General features: G+C 53.4%; 1 protein-coding gene across 3 annotated transcripts in view; it reads right to left on the bottom strand.

The window, feature by feature from the left end:
* Nucleotides 1–11018, bottom strand: part of DLGAP2 (DLG associated protein 2) — a 533037-nt gene that overhangs the window by 125437 nt on the left and 396582 nt on the right. The window lies entirely within an intron of this gene.

Here is an 11018-nt window from a genome sequence, read left to right as displayed (position 1 = left end):
TGCATGCTATATATCTGTGAGGCACAGAGCTGAGCACCCATGCATGTGATATGTCTGACTGGTGCAGACCTGAGCAACTGTGCATGTTATATATATGAGTGGCGCAGAACTCAACAACATGCATGTTATATATCTGCATGGTAGCAAACTGAGCAACTGTGCATGTTATGTAGCTGCCTGGCACAGAACTGGGCCAACGCACATGCTATATATCTGCCTTGTACAGAGCTGAGAACGTACATACAATATGTCCACGTGGTTCAGAGCTGAGCATGCACACATGTAACACACCTGCCTGGTACACAGTCAGGCACCAGTGCATATACATGTCCTCCATGTTCAGAGCGTATTTTATACCTGCCTGGCCTGGGGCTGAGCATCCTCTGTGCTGTGTATCTGACTGGTCCAGAACTGAACACACGTGCATTTTGTGTCACCCACAACCGCCCCACAGGCTGCCTGCTGTGTGTGTGTGTGTTTAATGTCTCTCTGAGGGGAGGGTAAACCATGAAGACGAGAATGTGGGCCAATATTCTTCTTCCATCACCATCTGTGACACTGGAAACCCAGCTCTGCAATGAACAAAGAGTCACGGAACCTGAACACAATGGTTTGTGCTGCGGGAGCTGCTCCGTGCAGCTCAGGACATGGGTTCTTTTCCGCGTGGTTCATTAGCTTTGAACAGCTCCCCAGAGGCTCTGGATAAAGTTGACTCCATAGGAAAAATTCACATTTACAAAGGCAAAAGAACACAGCATGCAATCGCTGAGGGTAGACAACGCCAAAGTATTCCATAGCAACTATATCATTTCCCGCAGTCTGTAGTCAAGGAAGGAACTAAGGCAGAATGTTCTTCATGCTGGAGAAGAGAATCTCCCCAAATGCTGTTTACAGAGAAAGAAAATAAAAAATTTCCATATTTAAAGTCTTCAGATGGGGTATTTGTTCTCCCACTGTAAAATATTTAGATACTGAGGTAAATTCTTTATGTCATCATAAAAGGAACCTTCTATCTTTCCAGTGTCCGTATTGGCTGGGAGCCAGCTGATAGCGCTAACAGCAGGGACCACGTGGTGGCTGGTAAATGCTGCGCATTCATTCCTAGACGGCGCGAAGGCCCGAAGGCCGAACTCCCCCGCGTTCATTCCTAAACGGCGCGAAGGCCCGGCAGATCCACCATCTTCCACACTGCAGCCAGGACAGGAGCCGGGGAGAGGGAAAGCTGTGCTCGTTTCTGTCACTCATGCATCCTGCACTTCCAGTCTGAGGAGCAGGAGCTCTGCTCACCATGGACCTCGTGTGGCAAAAGGGGTCCCAAACACCACCCAGCCCTGAAGCAGCAAGGCTCAGACACCCAAACACCATCCAGCCCTGAAGCAGCAAGGTGCAGATACCCCAACACCACCCAGCCCTGAAGCAGCAAGGCTCAGACACCCAAACACCACCCAGCCCTGAAGCAGCAAGGCGCAGACACCCCAACACCACACAGTCCTGCGGCAGAGAGACGCAGACACCCCAACACCACACAGTTGCACGGCAGAGAGGTGCAGACACCCCAACACCTCACAGTCCCACAGCAGAGAGGTGCAGACACCCCAACACCACACAGTCCTGCAGCAGAGAGGCACAGACACCCCAACACCACACAGTTCCATGGCAGAGAGGTGCAGAGATCCAAACACCACCCAGCCCCGCAGGCTCTTGTGGGTGAGGGTGCAGGTGGATCACAGCTGTAGCACCCCCAAGGCAGCCCAGACACACGGCATCTCACGGTGACACCCCAGCAGCACGCACAGTGTAAGGAAGAGAGGACTGGACAGGATGGAAAGTTCCAGGTTCTCCTTCCATCCTGAATCCAAAAGGCCTGGAGGCTCAGGAAGAGGATCCCGACCTGCAACTGTGAGCTGGACAGGAGGTGTTTGCAGTCCTCTCCAGCTGGGTTCTTCTAAAGCCTTCATGACCTGGTGCCTTGTGCCCAGGTGTGCACGGGTTCACAGAGGCATACGGACCATGTTGAGAGGGCATTGGGGGTATTGTATTCATCTGTTCTCATGCTGCTAATAAAGGCATACCCGAGACTGGGTAATTTATAAAGGAAAGAGGTTTAATGGACCCACAGTTTCACATGGCTGGGAGGCCTCATAATCGTGGCAGAAGGTGAATAAGGAGCAAAGCCATGTCTTCCACGGCGGCAGGCAAGACGGCGTGTGCAGGAGAACTGCCCTTTATAAAACCACCAGCTCTCATGAGACTTCACTACCGCGAAAACAGCATGGGAAAGACCCACCCCCATGATTCAATCACCGCCCACTGGAGCTCTCTCATGACATGTGGGGACTATGGGAGCTGCAATTCAAGATGAAATTTCGGTGGGGACACAAACCATATCAGGTATCAATGACTTGGTCAAGGTGAAAGTCCCACAGATGACACTGCAGAGCTGCGGAAGCTGTCGGTGGGTAGGAGAGAGGCCTGCGGCCTCAGCCAGAGCAGATTCTCTCAGCAAGAAATCACCAATTAAGAAAATAGGTGTAAATTTGCCCATGTTTTGTCAAATTTTGTCCACGTGAATTTTGGTTTCACATTTCCTGACAGTGAGGAATTTGAGCACTGAAAAAAGTGACTCACGAAGAATCAAGAATTCCCATCTTTGGGCATTTGACAGTTCTTATCTTCGTGTCTTCAGACCAGGTGGTGGGCAGTGAAGCGTCCAGTCTTTCTGGAGATTCCTGGAGGCCTTTGGACTGGTCACGTCCTGAGACTGGGCAACTTTCTTTCCATGAAGGTTCCCCAAGACGGTGCGAGCCAGGGCCAGGGACTGGGGAGTTCTTCATTAGGAGAAACGATGACAACGTGCTGTCACAGGGGATGGCTTACCATACCTATTACAACCACAGGATGCCCACCCCACTACCCAAAATCCCATTGCAGAGTACGTATTTAGCTGTGGAAAGACATTCATGACGGGGAAAAGCAATTTTTACAGCACCGCGTCCACCCGATGTTTTTACGCTTTTTAGAGATGTAACTGTGTTTCGTGCAGAAACGGCCAGAAGATATGAAACAGGGGCCATCGCCAGGAGATGGGGGCTACAGGATTTTCAACGATTTTTCTTTATACTTTCCAAATTGTGTACATGAACCCTATATGATTTTTGTAATAAACACCCTTATTTTTAATTTAAGACAAGCCACAGTCCTCCATGAGGTTACAATTCAGTAGAGGAGATGGACGTGAAATGAAATGAGTGACAGCATCATCAGGGTGGAGAAGCCAGCATGAAGGGGACATGGGCTGAAGGACGCTGTCTGCCAATGGGGCGAGGATCAGGGAAGGTCCTGGGGTGAGGTCTGGTTCTCGTTTGTCTGAGTTGGACCAGCAGAAGGTACAAGCAGAGGCAATGGGGCAGAGGAGGGCCTGGCCACCCAGCTCCCGGACACAGGGACACTCACACCGTCACTCTCTCTGGGGCGCGTAAAGAGCTGGGTTCGGGACGGGAGGCTGAGGCTGGCCGGCGGCAGATGGAAGAGCAGCCTGTCTTCCATCAAAGAAGAGATTTACTTTGGCAGGTTTACGGGATTTTTTGTGTGAATTAAAAACATGTTTCCATAAAAAACAAAGTAAAGATTTTTCCGCAGCCTGAGAATTAACTAACAAATGAGCCCAGCTTGTATGTATGTTTCTGTTTCTGATTTAGGAAGCCAATTTCGGAGTCTTTGACAGAAGAAATTTCAATACAGAAAGAACGTCAACCAGAGTCAGTTTCAAATCATGAATTCAAGTACCCAATTCCCATTCTCCAGCATATGTCTGGAGACTATCAAAAGAACAGAAGAGCAATACTAACATGCCAGCATGCCTCAGCAAACAAATCTCCCTCCGTTACGCTACAGTGTTCTAACCCTGTGGCCCACAGCGCAGGGTGGCCAAGTGCACACTTGGATATGCAAGTGGCTTTACAGCCTTCAGTGAACGAGGGAATAAATGTCTTTTAATGACAGCTACCAGCCTCTGCAAATCCAATTTGCAGTTTAACAGCAATCAATTACCCTAATTACCTCCCTGCACTTAGCGATGGGCAATGTTCATAATTTCTCACAAAAAGGCGTTTTCATAAGGGTGACATCAGCATACATTTTGACGTCTCCTGTTACTTGCTTTAGGGGTAGTTCCACACTGCACAAACGGATATAGCTTTTCTTTCTTCCAAGCTGCAAAGCCCAGGTGAAAGGGGCCAAGATTCTATGATCACATTCTCTTTCAGGCATTGGAACTGAGGAAGAACAGAATCCATTGCTGTGCATTCCTGCAGAAAAATGCCTCTGCATTCTTTCAAGCCTTGTGTGTGTGCATTTGTATGTGTGTATGGGTAATGTGCATATATGCGTGCACGTATGTGGGTGTGCATGCATGACTGTGTGTATGTGCGTGCACGTATATATTCCCTTGTATGTGCGTATATGCATGCATTTGTGTGTGCACGTGTGCGTATGTGTAATTGTGTGTGCATATGTATGTTGTGCATATGTGTGTGCAGGTGTGCATTTGTGTGTGCATATGTATGTGTATGTGTGTGCATGTGTGTGTATGTGTGCACATGTGTGTTAAATGCACACCAAGCATGCCAACCCTGGGGTTAGAAATGGCAGTGAGTCAGCTGGGCTCTCATGCCTCAGGTTTTCACAGTAAATGATGGATCTAAAAGGGGTGCCCTCTGGAGCCACCCTGGGAATCCATCTGGGGCAGCTTCCACACTCACATAGTAAGGGGAGCATTACCAGCATCCAGGGAGCCCAGCAATGCTAGTTTTCAGGAAACCACAGAGCAGTCCCACCCGAGGATGACCCAGCTCATGCCCCGCGTGCTTCCCAAAGCCTGTCTTCCTCTCCACTCCATAATCACCTGGCCTTGAACTTACAAAAGGTTTGTATGTGAAACCAAGTCTTCTTTGTAAATGGAAGATGAGCTTATTCAGGAATGACTTCCCAGGTAAATCCAGGGAAGATGGAACTTTTTTGTTTGGCACTTCTCCAGTAATTTTTTGCCACTTCCAAAAATGCCACCAGGGTTGGCAGCATGTTGGTGGCCCTGGCACAGTCACTGCAATGCCCGTGGGTCGGATCTGAAGCTTTCCAGCCATGGTCACGGTCCCCAGAAGCAGGCACTGAACACTTTATTCTGCGCACGTCTGTTGCTGTGGCTCAGCACGGTTACATAAACATACTTTTCATTGAAAGTTGCTTTATATGTGTTGTTTCAAATAGTGCATTTTAGGGAGGTTATAAACAAGTTTCATGTCAGGACAGTCAGGGAGACATCATGAAGTGTTTGTTATGAATGTGACTCTCAGTGTGATGAGTTCAAGAGCGACTGTATGGACAGGAATTGCATGACTTTGTCATAATGCTGGGAGTCTGGAGAGCACATGGTGAGATTTTGAGGCAAATCTCCTGGGATCTGAGGCTTCCTATATAAAGCTCTCCTCAGCTGGGCCAGGGTGCCTACAAGGTGGGCAGTGAGGGCTGTGGGCAGGCAGTGAGGAGCGTGGGTAGGTGGCGAAGGCAGAGGGTCTGTGGGCTTGGCTGCCTTGTGCAGAGACGGGTGACTTCCCGGTGCTGCAGGATGGTTGGGGTGGGTGGGGGCCGGGAGTGTTTGGGAAAGGAGATGGCGGGGTCCTCGCCCATCCCCAGGGTTCCTCCGTATACTTCAGGGAACAGCAGCAGTGTGTGAAGAACCCGACCAGAGGGCCAGCCTCGGAGCCCTGTCCGCGCTGTGCTCTGAGCTGCAGCACAGAAGCCTGGCTCTAATTTCCACAGACGCATGGGATCCCAAGACAGGCGAGAGGGTGACTGGTCTCTGTGTCTGGCTGAGCACCCATCACGGGTTTACTCAATTTCGGTCGAGGTTCTTGTCTAAAACTACTTTCTCTTTCTGTTCTGTCTCTCCCTGACCCCATCTCTCTCTGTATGCTTATCTCTTTCTCTATTGGCCTCCTTCTCTCTCTCTCTCTTTCTTTCTTTCTTCCTTTCTCTTTTTATAAGTCTGTGAACTGGAAAGAGTGACTACAGCTCATCCCAGGGCAGTGGCTGCTGGAGCAGGAGGGCTGCCACCTGCAGGCCAGGTCCACGCCACGTGACCACGTTCCCAGCAGAGCCTTGGCATTGGCGCTGGAGCAGGAGGGCTGCCACCTGCAGGCCAGGTCCATGCCACCTGACCACGTTCCCGGCAGAGCCTTGGCGTTGGCGCTGGAGCAGGAGGGCTGCCACCTGCAGGCCAGGTCCACGCCACCTGACCACGTTCCCGGCAGAGCCTTAGTAGTGGTGCTGGAATAGGAGTGGGGCCGCCTGCAGGCCAGGTCCACGCTGCCCAACCACGTTCCTGGCAGAGCTTCGGCAGTGGCTGCGGATGCTCAGGGGCCTGGAAGTGGCCAGGGGGTCAAAGCCAGCAAGCAAGGCAGCTGTGAAGGCCCCATGTACCCCACATGAGCGTGCTGAAGTCACACAGCTTCTCCTTCACGGGGGCCTGAGAGGACGCGCTGATGGGGAAGGAGTGCACAGCCCACACCCGACGTGAGCTCAGACGCCTCCTCTCAAGCTGAGCTGCTCGCCACCTCAGGTCTGGTTCTTCTCCCACTCAGCATGCTGTGCCTCAGTCTGCCTCAGTGTCTCCTTGTGAGCTGCCCTTCCTCCTCCACATGGACACCCCAGTGCTCCTTGGGCATAAACCTACCATTAGTGCCGTGTTCCAAGGCTCTGATGTCTGGGCCTGGCTGGCCCTGAATGGAGGGTGGCCTTACCCAGGTCTGACCAGTCCCCGTGATCATGCTTTTTACATGCAAACCAACCCCCAGGGCCCAACCCTGCCCCTGTGTGCTCCCCACCTCACCCCAAACTGACTTTGGAAAGACAGTGCTCTGCCTGGAGCCACTGAACTGACCTTGCCTGGTGGGTCCTGAGCCTGCCTGCCCTGTCTCACCCCTCCTTCTGGGACACCGAGGCAAGGCTACTGCCCATGCTTCCCTCCGCCCCTGCCTCCCGACCCACACGTGCGTCCCCAGGGTCTGGGGCGTGGACTGACCATCCTCTGGGACTGTGACTTTTGAACTGTCTTTCCTATGGCTGTCTCCTAACCTGTGGGCCACACCACAGCTGAGTCTACAAAACCCCCATCAAACCCGCCTGCGACTCCACACATGTACTGGGCCCCTCAGCCCCGCCCAGCCCCTCTCACCCTAATGCTGATACTAGGGATGGAAGCCACAAGCTCACAGATACCAGGAGGCCACCAACGGAGGTGCTGCATACTCAGCATGACCGACTCACCTGGGAGCCCCCAGGATGCATGAATGTCACACTCACCCCTCCAGGGCCAAGGACGCGTGGACGCCACACTCGCCCCTCCAGGACCAAGGATGCGTGGACGCCACATCCGCCCCTCCAGGGCCACGGACGTGTGGATGCCACACGGAGGCTGTGTCATTCTAGCCTGGTAAACTTGGATAAAAGAGTGCACATACCCACCCAGTGTTCCAGGTCCACATGAGTTACGATTTCCTACGTGCTCTTTGGAACACTATCTTGAATCTCGCCACAGACTGAGGCATGCGGGATCAGTGAGGCAGAAGGCCGGCCAATAAGCGAAACCAGACATCCTTCAGCAACATCCATCAGCGCTTCCACAAATACTGCTAGCATGTCTGTCACGGGGATGAGCGTGGCGGGTCCTGAGATGACATCACTGAAACGTGACACAGCACAGCGACCTCCCTGCCCGCCTGGCGCCAAGCTGCTTCCAGCAATGACAGGCCGAGTCCCAGGACAACGGGGGCGGGGTGCAGATGGAGTGCAGCCGGGGAGACAGCGAGTGGCCTCAGGTTATCCCAGAGGCCTGAAGGCACAGGCACAGCTCCCGCACTCCTGCAGACGGTCCCTGATGACAGGAACAGGCTTGGCAAGTGCCACGGAGATCCAGCCAAGCCCTGTGTGACATTTCTCAACGCTGATTCCGCGGCATTAGAGGCCAGTGCGGGGAGGGAGGGCCCAGAGGGAGGACAGCCGTGGAGGAGCCCCTCACAACACAGGCTTGCAGTCAGGAAAAGAGGCAGCCTGGCCCACAGGATGCGGAACAGAGTGTGGGACGTGGGCACACAGTGGCTCCTGCTGCTGGAAGCAGAGTCCACCGCCTGGTCTAAAGGAGATGTTTCAGGACTCATAGAGGAAAGATAGGGAAACTGGTGGGCAGGTGTCAGTGCAGGACGGATCCAGACCAGGAGCTCAAGGGGCTGGGGCAGGAATGCAGGGCTGTGGGTCTGTGTCCGGAGTGGCCTAAAAAGGGATGAGAAGCTCTTCCTGGGCCTGCTGTTCCACTGCGGGGTAGGGAGTGAGGCGTGATCACACCCCAACCTTCCTATCCATTCACGGCCCAAGATCTATTCCAGGAGCCATTTAAAACAAAAGCCTGCCTTTCAAATTGCAAACATGTATTAAGCGGAGCAAGGCCAGCCAGTCCGGCTCTTCCATTCCGCAGAGCACTCACATCACTGAGGACAGGAGCCAACCACAACCGTCTCCTTTCTCACTCGTGCCCCAAAACTACAAATGCAGAGAAGTTTTCTAAGAAGCTTGTCAGAACTATTGGTTTTCTGGAGTTGAAAGCACCCCATGAGCCACAACTCCAGCCTTCCTGAGGGGGTGGGGATGCTGTGAGGGTGGCAGGGCTGGGGCGCGTGGGTCCTCCCTGCTCGCCACGTGCTGGACCATGGGACACCTCGATGCCCAGAAAGACCCTTCTGCTGGAGCCTGCATCTTCTGAACGCTGCGGGACACAGGTGCCCCCTCGCTGACCATTGCTGAGTGTGTTGGACCCTCCTAGATACGGAGGCAGAGCGGGACAAAGACAGGCCCCAGGCCCGGGAGACAGGTGGTAAGCAGAGGGGCCCTCGATAAAGGCCAAGGTGGAGGCCAAGCTGAGGGCGTGAAGAAACAAGCAGGGAGGGGTCAAGCGGCATGTGGAGGTGGCCCTGTGGCAGGAGGGACACAGGTGGCCCAGGCTGTCCCGGGCCATCCGATCTCCGACGGGACTCAGGTTCTACTCCAGACCAGGCGGAAGGAAGCAAACAGCCAGCAATAAATGGCAAACATTCCATGGCAAGCCATTTATTTATTTATGTTTATTTTTTTTGAGATGGAGTCTTGCTCTGTTGCCCAGGCTGGAGAGCAGTGGTGCGATCTTGGCTCACTGCAACCTCCGCCTCCCGGGTTCAAGCAATTCTCAGGCCTCCGCCTCCAGAGCAGCTGGGATTACAGGCACCTGTCACCACAGCCGGCTAATTTTTGTATTTTTAGTAGAGATGGGTTTCACCATTTTGGTCTGGTTGGTCTTGAACTCCTGACCTCAGGTGGCCTGCCTGCCTCAGCCACCCAAAGTGCTGGGATTACAGGCATTAGCCACCACACCTGGCCCTGTGACAAGCCTTTTGCATGCTTACTGTAGAGACAAGAAATGGGAGTCTGGCTCCGTTTCGTAAAAGACGGATGATTTTTCTAAACTATACACAAGGACGACCTGTTGACCTGAGAGACGGGACTTTAAGCCGTGTTTTTGTACCTCATTGGAAACTTCACAAATGTAGTAGCTGAACCTGAAAGCCAGGCACAACCTACAAAACAGAGCCACGTCCTTTGGAGGAACGGCTGCGCAGAAGGGGTCAGCACTCGGCCCTGGAGCCCGCTGCAGAGGGCTCAAACACTTCACGCGCTGGCGGGGAATGTTCACGGCTCCACGCGTTCATTCCACCCCTTCCCTCTGTGTGCTTTTCTGCTGTTTGCTTCTGAGACGTGAACATGTAAAAAGCGTGACACGTCAAAGCCGAGGCCTAACTAGTTGCTGTGAACACGGCTGGACAGGCCAAATAAAATGGAGGATCCGAGCCTCCTCCCAGGAGGGCCAGGGCTGCGGCTAGGCCATGCCAGGCAGGAGGACACTGGAAGGGGAGAAAACCAGGAGCACAGGCGGGGGCGGGAGGTGGGAGGCCACTGAGTGGAGGCCCCAAACACAGGAGGGAAGGAGGCAGGGACAGAGGCTGAGGGCTGGAGTGACTGACTGGGTCTTCTGTGGGAGGCAGCAGGGACCCCCTCTCCCTACTTAAAAACAAGAAAAAAATCTTCCTCTAATGTTAAGCACATGCTCTGTACAAACCAAGGGGGAAATAAAAAGTGCTCCTGACCGTCAGTTGCGAGTCTTCCTAGCGTGCAGGAATACAACTGACAAATATTTATTTTTTTCTTCTTATTCTTTCAAATCTTATCCACACCAGGACCCACAGACAAATTCCTTTAACATCCCTATTTCCTGGCTGTGAAATGGAATCTGGGTTTGTGAAGACCCAGAAACCTGCAGTTTTCCACCAGAAAGTTTACTGCAGTCAGCAGGAAGGGACGGCCCCACGCAGGTGTCTTTGAAAACGCTGGACGTCTATACAGCCCAGTCCTAGGACAAAAGTAGCCCGAGGAGGTGTGCAGGCCGCTCCGATATTCATCTTCATGGATCTTTCCTCGAGGGGTCCTGCGGTGACCACTCGGGGACAGTGAGGAGGGAGAGAAGTCACAGAGCGGCGTCCCCGAAAGGTGGTTTCACTGGGAGGTGGATGTGGCAATGGGGGGAGCTTGCTACTGCAGGAAAGCGCCCTTGTGAACAGGAGCACGCGTGAGAGCCGAGGCTGTTCCCTGGGGACACCCTCCCATCCTCTAGGCAGTACTTCCCAGCGTCGGTGCGATGACGCTCTGGGTTAAGTGTCCAAGGATGTGTCATCTGAGCGGACATGAGCTGGAGGCCGGTGGCCACAGTAGGTGTTGTGCTCAAGGAGAACCACGCAGGGCCAGCGTCCCCCACAGAGAAGCAGACGGAGCCGTTTTCAGGCAGGAAGCCCCGGTGGGTGTGGGGCCTGATGGCCGCATTCTCCTCCCTGTCCCGTCTCCTGGTGGGTGTGGGGTCCGGTGGTTCCCTTTCTCCTCCCTGT

Source organism: Sapajus apella, unplaced genomic scaffold, assembly GCF_009761245.1.
Source record: "Sapajus apella isolate SASKATOON/1434 unplaced genomic scaffold, GSC_monkey_1.0 scaffold116, whole genome shotgun sequence".
NCBI classification, from domain to species: domain Eukaryota; kingdom Metazoa; phylum Chordata; class Mammalia; order Primates; family Cebidae; genus Sapajus; species Sapajus apella.
This window is presented reverse-complemented; position numbering and strand designations above follow the sequence as displayed.